The following is a 13,231-nucleotide window of genomic DNA, read 5'->3' on the forward strand; positions in this document are numbered from 1 at the left end:
ATACCAACTTAGCCCTTCTTGGTGAATTAGGTAATGCTGAAAGGAAAAAGGATTGACCTGTCAGGGGGGAAAGTTTAAATTCAGTGAGAATAGAGTTTTTGGAAAGAGTAACTCTAGTTCTAACAGAATTTTATTCCAAGAATTTGGGTACTTAAAAGACTAAGACTAGACACCGACATCCACAAAGGGGAGCTGCCAATTATCTGGTGAGCTGAGCAGTTAGTTGTCTGCTGAATTTAGCCAATTAAAAAAAATTCTAGCCTAAAACTCCTACTTTCTCCTCAATAGTGGATTACTTTTATTTGAAATATCTGGCTAATTAATTCAGTTCTACACTTCATTTTGCCTGTGTGGATAGAGGTTGAATGTCACATTCTGATCTAATTCCCAGAGGTACGGAGGTGTTGGGAGGGCATCGTTTACATTAGAGTTACTCAGAATGACATTATAGTTCAGTGAATTAATATAGAATTAGACTAACTTGCACATTCAAACAATTTTTGATTACTTATGAAAATAGAGGTGAAAGCCTGGCATGGATTACCCTAAACCACAGGCATTTGACAGAGAATCAAATTAGGAACCAACTCAACTGTTATGAAAATTTCCATTTAAAAGGAGAGTTGTGTTGAATATATTTGTGTGCCAACTCTGACACTTCTGTAAATGATTCTAACATCTCAAAGCCCAGATGAAAGTATTCTAATGGCTGAGAAATAGAAATATCACTACCAAACATAAGATTCTCTTTTTCTTAGTGATAGAGAAATAGGTCCAAACCTTTCAAAGTATGGGTGAGATAGATAGAAGACCGCAAATCAACATGTGAAAGCAATGACTACAAATTCTCCTCTTCTTGCTTCCTTTGCTCAACCCAGATGTAAATTCAAATTATAGAACAGTAAAATAGTTAAAGGAGTATTAACAAAGTCAAGAGGCAGAAAACTGAGCCAAGAAATAAACCAGATAATTCATTTCTGAATAAATAGAAATTCTTTAAGAAGCTTTTTAGGAAAAATCATGATACACAGGAGAAAAAAAAATCCAAATCTTTAAATGGTCACATTATTTAATAGCAAGCTAGCCTATAATTTCCCTCATGAAATTTAATAAAGTACAGTAAGCCTTTCAAACCCTTTAATAATTCTATAAATGCAGGATTAAAATAATTTATAAAGCAGTGGGATTCCTTTTTAAGGCTAGCCATTTATACCAAAAACAACCACAAAAAGATATTGATGGTTATTTTGCACTTCAGTGGCCTTACTTTGTTTGGAGTAAAATGAATCATAAAGATCTTTTATGATGTAGACATTAAATGGTGACTTGGCTTACCTGGGGCTAAACCACTCTGTGAAAGAACAACCCTAGCAAGAGTCAAATGCCTGCCTCTGAAAATTAAACATTATAAATTGCTATGCATTTTTGGTATGTAAATAGCTACAGAACCATCTAGTAAAGGGAAGGGCATAGACCATTCAAGGACAAAGTTAATCTCACCTTAAACCAGCCAACTTGCATTAGATAAATGCCTGCTAGATTGCACATTTAGCTGGGGGCTACGGACATCCTGTTATTCTCCAGGAAAAACCTGAACAGTGTATTCTAACACTCTACTCCATCTCCGTATTAACCATAAAAAATATATCAAAGAGATTATACACAGCCTGTTGTTGGGCAAGACCTGGCAAATTCTCTCCACTTTCAAGTATAAGCAGAGCATACAAACTAGATAAGAATTGTAGTTTAAAAAATCTATACCATAAAGGGAAGGAAAAAATGGTCTAATGAGATGGAGGAAATGAAACCTATAAAATTATTTTGAAAATAAAATAAGTAAGAAAAATTAAGAATACATCTACTTTAGAATGCATTCCTTTGTGTTCTCAATAAAATATAAGAAAACATAAACTTTATCAAACAAGATAAGATGAAAGAGAGCTTTATTAAAAGATGAAGTATAAAGCAAACCAGCTGCATTAGGAATGAAGATTGTGGCATTATTTCAGCTTTCCTTCACTTCTATCACTCACGTTAAAAAAATAATAAAAAGATGAAAACAATAATCTCCATCCCTATGAAACCAGGACACAGTCACAACCTCAGGTCTCAGATTATAAAAAATAGCTGCCAAATAAATTGAATATAGGATGAAATTGAATAAGGGTCCTGAAAGCATGCATGAAATCCTACAGTCCTCTTAAAGAATATGGTGTTTCTTAAGGTTCTAGGTGCCAAATCCATAAAAGGTCCAACCAGCTGTCCTGTAGTTAGAATGGTTAGCTCTGATGGTGTAGGCAACATACACAGTTCAAACAATGTTTTTTTACACCATGAAGCATTCCGTGAAGCAAAGTCACGGGGGAAGCTTTCATATGAGCCATCTTTGGAGGAAGCACGTAGAGAGAATAGGAAGGTAAAGAGTCAATCAACTTGTGGCCAGCTAATGAAAATAAAAGATATATGCTAAATTATGATATAAAGTACATTAAAATGATATGGTTCTACCATGAACCACATATATCTTCTATGCCGATAAAGAGTACAAATTTGCCCTGGCTGGCATAGCTCAGAGGATTGAGCTCGGGCTGCAAACCAAAGTGTCGCAGGTTTGATTCCCAGTAAGAGCACATGCCTGGATTGCAGGCCATGACCCCCAGCAACCGCACACTGATGTTTCTCTCTCTCTCTCTCTCTCTCTCTCTTTCTCCCTCCCTTCCCTCTCTAAAAATAAAATAAAATAAAATCTTTAAAAAAATTAAAAAAGAGTAAAAATTTGTCTATAAGAGAGGAGTGATATGCATAATATTTTTTTAAAACACTATGCTTATATACCAACCAACCAGAACCAATGGAAATACATGAGTTATATATACAGGAAAAGAGGAAGAAATTTATTTCTAAATGCCAGTAGTACTTATACACATAGAAACTTCAAGAGAGTAAACTTTAAAAAATCAAGTAAAGCATAATAACAATTCACCAAGGTGGTGTGTACAAAAATCAAGAGTTTTCCCCCACACACATGAGTTAGAAAACATAAAGAAAGAAAACATCACATTTTAAGAACCAATTAAATAAAGCTAAAATAACTAGAGATAACAAGAAATATGTGTGGCTTATTTGGAAAAAGAATGGTTTAAACTATTAAAGAACCTAAAAGAGGTGGGAAACCAGAAAGATAAAACCTGTTTTTAAATAGATGTATAAATACTACCTGGAGAAAATTCTCTATCAATTAACCTAGAAAAAAATGTAATTTCAATATAAATAGCAACACAACTATCCGAGGGAAAGCAGAGCCTGGCAGCTCTCCTTGAGAGGTGAGACAATTCTGGAGGAGAGAAGCAGAGAATGCGGTTGGAGTGTCCAGTTTGCCATTATAAAAAATGTAAAGTTAAACCCATATCTGACTCTTTATACTTAAATTAATATCAGGTGGATTCATGTTATACAAGTAAAAAATAGAACTGTATCAGTACTAGGACAAAATATCTCTTTTTAAAAAATAATCCTGGAGGAAGGCTGCTTTACACAAGTTACAAAACAGCAAACATAAAAAATTACTGCATTTTATTTCATAAAGAATATTCAATATAAGTATTTTAAAATAATGGAAAATGTGAACATAAACAAACATGAACAAAAACAATGGATTAAAAATTTATGAAAATTGCCTGAACTCTCCCCCTTTCAATTAAGAAAATACATGTTAAAATTAGATAGTTTTTCATATTTAATTTTGGAAAACACAAGTAACAGGGATAAAAGACTTGTTCAAAGAGCATTGCCAGAAATAAAATTGCCGTAAATTTATTGGTGGGAAATAAGCACCATCTACCTAAATTGAATATACAGTCCTGCCCAGTATGGCTCAGCTGGTTGGACATCATCCAGCCAAACAAAAGGTCGCCAGTTGGATTCCTGATCGGGGCACGTGCCTAGGTTGTGGCAAGGTTGGTCTTCTGTCGGGGCACTTTTGAGAGTCAACTGATCAATATTTTTCACTCACATTGATGTTTCTCTCTTTCATTCTTCTTCCTTTCCCCTCTCTCTAAAAATAAATAAAATAAAAGATGAAATAAAATAAAATACAGGTTAGCTTTTGATCTATCAATTCAGTTTAGAAATCATTTTAGTTATCACCTGTGGAAGTGGCAAATATACCTGTGTAGAAGGATGTTCATTGCAGCACTATTTATAGTATCAAAAGATTAGACACAATCCAAATGTCTAATTCCAAGGGACTGACCAAATAAAGTGTAATAAATGACTACATATTAGTAGCATACAGTAGTTAAAAAGAATGCAGCAGTTTTATGTTTGTCAAGATTACATTATGCTAATATATGAAAGTTTTATCATGTGCAGTCACTATTTTCATGTTTCAAAACTGTTCATTAAATTTTTATTGAAACATTAATTTTAAAATATGTAAATAAAATAGTTGGTTACATACAAACATAACCAGGGAAATAAAGAACTCAATGGTGAAGCTAACCTTCACATATGGGGCAGAAACGGGCAGAGGAATAGTTCAAAGAGACGAATATAACAAAGGGAAGTCGCTGAGATGTGTTCAGTGTCGTGTGCAGTCCCTTAGGGCAGGGGCACAAAGGGGACAGGTACGAACAAAAGTGTTGTTAGAAACTATAATTAGTTGTCTCATCAAACCTGAGGTTCGCACCGATTCTAAAACATGTTATATTCAAGTGCACTATGAAAGAAAAAAATGGTGCCAACTAAACTATGATATAATTCTTTCTAGTCATTGATTGAAATGAGTTAAAATATGTATCTTATAATTGATGAAATACTGTATATGAAAAACAGCCAATACCTAGAATTATCTTGGCAGCACTTTTGCATTTCAACAGTAAATACAAACCTCTTTCAGCAACCATAAAATTTAAAAAGTTTATAAAGAATTAAGAATTAGACCCACCTTAGCTTCCCTTACAATACTGAGTGCCAGAAGACACTGGGCTAATTTTGGGAGTTTTGAGTAGCAGAGGATGAGATCCAAAAAATTCATGATCTGCCAAGATATTTTTTCATGTAACAAAGGTGATGAAAAAATATTCTCAAATGGAAGGCTCAGGAAATATATTGCTATGTTTCAGAAAAATTTACTTAAAAAAAATTCCTGATGATTATACAACAAATCAAAGGAGAAACACACTTTAGAGTACAAAGGACCAAAGTAATTATCAATTTCACTGAATTAGACTTTTAAGGACATTAAATAAAAATTAAATGTAAAATAAATAGTATTAAAAGATCTCCTATATTAATAGCAAATTAGTAGTTTAATATTTAATAATAATTTCAAAATAGCATGACCCTCTTTAGATTATATTTCAGCAACACAGGAAAGTTTTTAAAAAACCACATTCACTATCTTAGGTAAGAAAAGGTGTCCAATGTTACTTGCTTCACAGTATTTAACATTAATTTTCATACTTAAAGTGTTATGGAGAAAACAAGTCGGCCACACAATGCATATACACACACAGCCTTTAAAAATGTTTACACTAAAGGGTTCATACTGTGTGTACCACAGAAGTATTTGTTTTGGTGCATTCAGATTATACTGCTCAAAAGTTGTTTCAGTTTGTCAGCATCCCTTGTCACTCTAGGTACTACATTTGTTGTTTCCAGTGTACAAGCCCCATGTGGCTTCAAAGCAAAGGGAGAAACTGGCCTTGCCTTCTTTTGTGCCTCAAGAATGAACATAAAAGTCAAAAAGGCAACAGCTTCCCTCCATGATATTTAAGATGGCTATAAAAGAGGAACCTCTCCTCACTTGAGATTGTGAGCAACTAAGACCTAAAGAAGCCTAGAGCTGTTGGTCATCTTCTCTGCCATTTGTCAAGACCTTTCCTATATTACTCAGAGCAGGCTAACTGCTATAACAAATAGATCCAAAAAATTAGCAATAGCTCAAACAACATAGAAGTTTATTTGTTGCTCACATAAAAGCTGATGATTCCACCTTGGAGCGAGTGATGAGAGAAGTGTGGTCCAAACAGCAGTTCAAGGATCTAGGTGGTCAGCGGTGCTGCCGTCTTCAGCCACAGGCTTTCAGGGATACGTGGGCATGGCAAAGAAAAGTTCCGGCTTTGGGGATGTAGGCTTAGGAATGGCTCATATCACTTCCACTCGCATTCCACTGACTAGAACTCAGTCACATGGCCACACTGAACTACAAGGAGGACAGAGAAACACGGTCCAGCTATGTAACTGAAAGGAGGAATGAGTGTTGGGGAGCTACCAGCCATTCCTGTCACAGTCTTCCATTCGACAGGTGTGGCATCTGGCTAAAGTCTTGGGCCCCTGGGTGATGCACAGGACTTTCCATCAGATGCAGATGTGCTTCCTCAAAATCAGGTAGCTCTCGACTCCAACCCAAGCTTTAATGGTAAAGGAAGAATAAGATAGCAGTAACGTCAGAGTGTAGCTGGAATTCTCTGCATACTTGGTGGATGAATCTTGGCTGTGTGTTAACGCCTCCCAATTTGTTAAATGTCCTGTGTCCCCTTAACTGGGATGCATTCTTTCACTCACTCCTTAGGGGTTATCCTTGAGTTTTAAATCATCTTTGCAGTTTAATTTAGGGGGCCAAAGCCTTGAACTCACTATTTCAAGAATTTTTAAATAAGCAATATTAGGAACCTCCTGCATTTTCCTTTCCTCTCAGATATTTTTGAATCATTTATTTTAGCTCTTGACCATGAGCATTGTTAAGCTTCTTTTTGAAGGAGAAGAATAAACATTGTGAGACTATTAATATTTTACTTTCATGTTCCAATTCCTCCTGATCAAGAGAAACCAAAATGAGGGAAATTCCAAGTTTCTACTTTTTCTATTGTGATCTTTTACTAATAAGTAATGGTTTTATTGGGGAGAAAAGTCAACTTTTTCCTCTATCCTTCCTATTTCTTGATTGAGACTCCCTGCAATAAAAGACATATGAACAAGACAAAAACAAACAGAAGTTTATCAGCATGCCTACCTCATGCTCACATGAGAAATACCCAGGAAAACTAAGCACAGCTCTTGGAAATGGCCCAAGCCAGCGTCTTAAGCACCATCTTCAGCCAAAGACAAAAGAAAGATGCCAGGGCATGGGTAGACAATACACAGAGTGTGAGAAGGGGAAATGTTTGAGAGGAGATGCTAGAAGCTAATTAAAATATGTGTCCAAAGACAACTTAATAACATGAAAAAAGCCATAATACGAGGTGGGACCCAAAAGACCTGGAGTTTATTTATAAAAAATTATATATATTTTTAAATGTTTAAACTTAAGTCACCTTCAAAGTACTCTCCATTTCATGCAATACACTTATCAAGATGCTGGTCTTTTTTTTTTCTCACTGGTCAAAACAGTTTTTGAACTCGTCAATTTTGATGCCTTTTAGTGCTTCTGCTGTTTTTTGTTTCCCCTCTTTCACATCAGCAAAACATTTCCCTTTGATGAATTTTTCACTGGGGAAACAAAAAAAGTCGCTCAGAATAAGATGGGGTGAACAGGGAGGGTGGGGCATGGGATTCTTGCCATTTTGGTCAAAAACTGCTGAACGCTCAGCATGGTGTGGGCAGGTGCATTCATAAATCACCATGAAATGACCAAACATGTTGAAAGAGTCTTCAAAAAAAATTCACTGAAGCTGAATGCAGCCTCTCACAACAATGCTAGCTGGTACACTGATACAGATGGGTTCCTAGAACACTCACCTAGTTGGGGAGCCTATACTACAAGGGGCCCACATTCCAGAGGATAATTCTGGGTGTTGGGGGGTTCCCCCAGTACTATTGCTATTACATAATCTTAATGAATAAACCATATAAAGCGTGGAGGAAAATAAAACTAATATTAAACATGGTTATGTCTTATTTTTAGGATTATTGATTTTTTAATCTTATTGTTTTTTTATTTTACTGTTTTAAATATTTCCCAAATTTTCAACACTTCATACCAAAAGTATTAAAAAAATACAAGCTAGTTTTTTTCAGTTCCCTCTGGTCTCGCAAAGTTATCATTATTTAATAGATGCAACCTGCATAATTCTAGGGAAAAAAAAGAAATAAAATCATCAGTTCATCTGTGGATAGGCTGTTATTTCTAGTGCCCAAAGGACTTTCATGAGTTCGGTTTACGCTTGTGTTACCGGGAAAGCAGAGGGAAGGGAAACACAGCATGAGAACAGTGTGAGGCATGTTCAAACCCACCGCTCACAGCAGGGAAAAACAATTGCTTCCTCTCCTGTTGCCAGTGACCTAACTGCATGCAGATCACAGTGTCAGAAAAAGTATCCAAAGTCGCCTTCAACATGGCTTCTCTCTGTTATTTTTACATTAGTAAATGCTTAGTCCAGAGGATCCTCTGAGGAATTTTAAGGCCTTGTGCTGCCCTGGTTCTCTTGGGCTGGAAAGTCTTCAAATAGACATCTGCTTATTTTATGAGACAAGCAGTTTCATAGTAGGAGTCAAGGACCCCTATAACTACCCTACAACCTAACAATAATTGCATCATTAATTCCTAAAGACATTACTAAACTCTTTAAAATAACTCTCTGTGATTTTAGACCCCTGTAGACTGGAAGAACTCTTTTGTAAATACGTATCTTTTCTTCACAAAGAAAAATAATTTGCATATTATTCTTCCCAGATTGCTTGTTTACTGCTTCTATATCAACCTCAATCATGAAAGCTTTTAGTGTAGGTGCTGAGGACAAAGTTGAAAATAGGTGAATTTAAATGTTTGTTTATAAAGATGTTTGAAGGGATTAATTTTTATCTGGCCATTCAAATAGGATTAAAGGATTCGCTTGAATAATAAAGGCACATTATAAATACGTATGTTGTCCCTAATTAATAGGTTCAGATATGAATATAAGACTTGTCAAATTATTACAGAATAGCCTATGATTACATTATTTTAAAATAATGAAAAGGAAACTCATGAGTCATTAGTAGAGAGATGACTTTGAAATGAGGCAAACTCATTCAGCAAATATAATGCTTTGCAAGACACATTTCCTATTTATATGTACAGTTAATAACATCTATTATGCAGTCTTAGTCCTAGAAAGCCTGTGTTTGTTGAGAGAAGTACTTTAAAACAGAAGCTTAATTACATAGGGCTCAAGTTTCTCTGGCAACATCAAAAGGGAGAATGTCATTTGTGCTTTAATGAATATTTTGAAAGAGAAAATAAGTTCTTAAGAACTCTGCAAGTTAGAAACAGGGAGAATGTAGGAGGAAGAAGATGTTTGATTCTGATTTATTTTTTCAGAAATGACAACAAAAACTATAAGGGGAGAAAAATGATTATATATATATAAAATCAGAAAACTGATATTTGTTTCATATGTGTATATGAAGCAAAAGCCTTTATATAAAAGCCTATATAGCAGTTGTTACCCCTGGGTTTTGTGTTTTGCTCTGAGAATTACTCGGGCATATTTCAAATTTAACACATTTATTTTCAAGAAGAGAATCTCCTTTAGCTCTCTTTAGCCAGATTTTCCATGAACACTCTACTTATCACTTTTGAAGGAGATTGCTGAAGAAATGTAGCAACCCATCCCAAAAGAACCAGTAGGTGACCACAGCATTTGCAAATAGTTTTAACTTATGACTTTGACAAAAAGGAATGCACAAATTAGTATTATAAAACAATTATCAATTTGTGCATGTTGACAGTGGGAAAGATAAACATGGTGGTGTTCATTTAACCTATAATTCTTAGAAGTGGTTTTATGCTACCTTTTATAAAGTAGAAAGTCATTAGACACCATTGAATGCCCTTGTTTAATAAAAGAGATGCAAAGATGCTGACTGCTCACGTGATAGCCAGTCTCTACTCTCCAGTCCCTGGATCCACCAGTGGTCCACTAACTAACTAACTAGCATACTTATATAACAAAGAATATCAACAAAATTTTTTAAAGCAGGAGCATTTATCTTAAGTACTATTTACTAGAACTTTCCAGAACTGTGTTCAAGCCCAGCCTTAGACAAATCAAAGAAAAAAATCAAAATTAGCTTCCTGTTCTTTCTTTCCTTCCCTGTGTGGCTACTTTTGTATTCGTTGTCCCTTGTCCCCATAAGAACCCCCTTCTCAAGCAACAGCACTCCCATGCTCCACCTATCAGTGCCTCTTTCCTCCCTCCTGACCTTTTCATTCTTAATAATTTAATTTGCACAATGGTATTAATAATTAATCACATTTTACCTTAACAAAGAGTATTCTGTTTTTTTAAAGATTTTATTTATTTATTTTTAGAGAGGGAAGGGAGAGAGAAAGAGAAAGAGAAAGAGAAAGATCAATGTGCAGTTACTGGGGGTCATGGCCTGCAACCCAGGCATGTGCCCTGACTGGGAATCGAACCTGCGACACTTTGGTTTGCAGCTCGAGCTCAATCCAACAAAGAGTATTCTGTTTTTAAACCTGGAAACTTGAAAGCACAGTATTATTATGTCTCGAAGGAGTAAATCCTTCCTTTCTCCTTTCATCCTTCCTTATTTTGTTCTTTACTTTTTGTTTTTTAACCAGGACACCAAAATAATCTAACATTTGTCACATACCAAGCATTTCTATTACAAACACATCATATGTGCAAGAAAACCAAGTGACTATGTTTTCTTAAGCTTAATGTAGAATAATCCCCAGCTGTTAACAGGTTACTTGGATGAAATTACACTCAGGAGAATGTTCTACAAACCAACTACTAACACCTACCCCCAAATCTGCAGAGTGCTAAAATTATCAGCAACTCTCCCACTGTGCCTGCAATGTCGTACAATGCCTAAAATAAAATGGGAAATAATAGGCTTATTTTTCCCCTTTTTAAAAACACTTTGCCTAGTTCTTGAAGTCCCTGATTAAAAGAGAATACTAGCCAAGATGGAACATGGTTTTCACAGCCATGGTTCCATACTCCTAGTACTGTTATACAGGACACTGCACCTGAAGATCCCAAATACACCTCGGCCATTGCAACAGGAATCAAAAGGAACACTAGATCATCATGTAACACTATGGCATTCAATTTTGAATTTCACATCTTGGGCTCTCATGGTTGCCTTATTTAAAGCCCTTCTTTTTTTGCCAACGCTTGTTTTGAACTCTGAGAGATGCATCCATCATAATATGAGATTGGATCTGTAGCTCAAGGAGCAGGAATAATAATCAGAGGTGTATATATAAACTGAAAACCTCTGCATCTCTCCAAACCATCCCCTGTTGTAGGAATGCTAAAATAATGCTAATGCAAGAAAAGATATTCCAGTGTCATTTTAGATTTCAAGCATTGCACATTCATACCCATGATTATGTCAAAATATACACATAGGCATCATTTGAGAGAGAATTTATTATAAAAGAAAATATAAAAAAGCGAAGCTAGCCTGACCTTGCTTTATTTATTTATTTTTTAAATCAGTGCTTGAACTAGAGTTGAATAAATTTGTCCAAGTTAACATAAAATTGTGTTGGTCTGAGAATAAAAAACTAAAACTAGTAAACCTATTCATGTGGAGTGAAAAGAAGAGAGCATAAAAGAAACATAAAACACCTCCCTTCTGGCATTAAAAATGCATTTTTTAAATAAAATCAAACATACTTTTTAGTAATATGTTTTATGTAAAAAAAATAAAGTATCGAATGCTTTAGAAGCAAGGAAATTCACATTTAATCCTGGGGATCTCTCCTTAGGGGGGAAAAGCAGAAGAACTGGTTTTTGATTTTTGTTTTGTTTTGTTAAGTCTGGACAGGACAGCAAGATACAAGTATTAATGAATGTTTATCTTGCCATGTGTTCATACCCTTGTGAGTGTTATTTACTCCTCTTATACCTAGACTTGTGTGCCTAAAGAGAAAATATATATTTTTGAGAGATTCATCAGATCGTTTATTTTAAATCAAGTAGAATTCAGTTGGTTCCTGTTGCTTTCTGGACCCAAAGATCAATAGGACTAAGGCAGCATTTCTATCTACTTAGCTTGTTGTTTGCTTTTGAAATGCAGTGTTCTACGAAATTAGTGTTTCTTTCCATCAAAAGGAGAGAAATAGGCCTAAATTAGCTCTCTGATGCTATTTTTTGTTACCTTCTAGGTCTGTTTGTTGCTTTGTTGTTGCTGTTACTTTCTAGGTCTGCTTAGGTCTGCTCTTTGGAATAGATGCTTGAAGTGTGGCATAAGGTCATATGGGTATGGACACTCAGAAATAGCTAAGAAATTAGTTTTAAAAACTCACTAATTTCAGGAAAGGACTTCTAGTTATTTTTAATCCACTGCATTTCCTCAGAGTGTACTTGGTGAAACATGGTAAAGATGAGATGCTCACAACCTCCAAGACCTCATTTATTTCTAAATAGCCCTCTAAGGCATACCGGTAAATCTGAGATTTAAAGGCTCAAATTCTGTAAGCTAGAAGTTCATTAAGGAAAACTGAGTTGAAACTACAGGGGAAATTCTCAGTCTAATATTCTTCACATCGGGTCCTCTTTAAACCCAGCTGGACTTATTCTGCCTTTTCAGAAGAAAGAAAGGGGGGGAGAGCCAACAAGAGATGAGAATGCACTTTCTAAGTCTCAGCCTAGAGGGAATTTTTAGCCTTATGGTATAAATTCCAGGAAATAAGAGTTTATAAGGGAACTAGTGACAGAACCTTAACTACGTCATTGTAGAGGGCAGCGCTGTAACAGAGAAGAGCTAGCCCTGAGATGAAGTGCTTAACCTTTGAGTGAGATGTGGCCCATTCGGAACGAGAGTGGTGCCGTGATCCCAGTCCTCACCTGCAGCAGATGGTTGTGTGTGTGCCCTTCATGAAATTCACCATCACCGTCCATTTCTTCCTTTTTGACCAAGCCTCACTTCACTCTGGACCAGGCAGAAAAGAAACGTCACTTCCAACCAAGCAATGGGAAGTTTTTTTTTTTTTTGGAAAAGCTGTTTTCCTACATGAATTTCAAAGGATCGAAGAAACTAGAAGGGACCAAGAGGGGTCATGTCATCCAAGCTCTGTCTCCCTCTGTGGATTAAGCCTAAGTCATCGAAATCAGAGGAAAAAGATAGCCCAAAGTTTATTTCTTCGATGTATAAGGAAGAATTCACATCCTCTGTTAGAAGCTCAGTGCTGGCTTTAAAGTCGAGAAATTTGCTACGTGAAACCCAATTCCTAATTCAAGTGACTCCCTCAGCCTCACACTGTTGTCTGTAA

This window comes from Phyllostomus discolor, chromosome 1 (genome assembly GCF_004126475.2).
Source record: "Phyllostomus discolor isolate MPI-MPIP mPhyDis1 chromosome 1, mPhyDis1.pri.v3, whole genome shotgun sequence".
Taxonomy (NCBI): Eukaryota; Metazoa; Chordata; class Mammalia; order Chiroptera; family Phyllostomidae; genus Phyllostomus; species Phyllostomus discolor.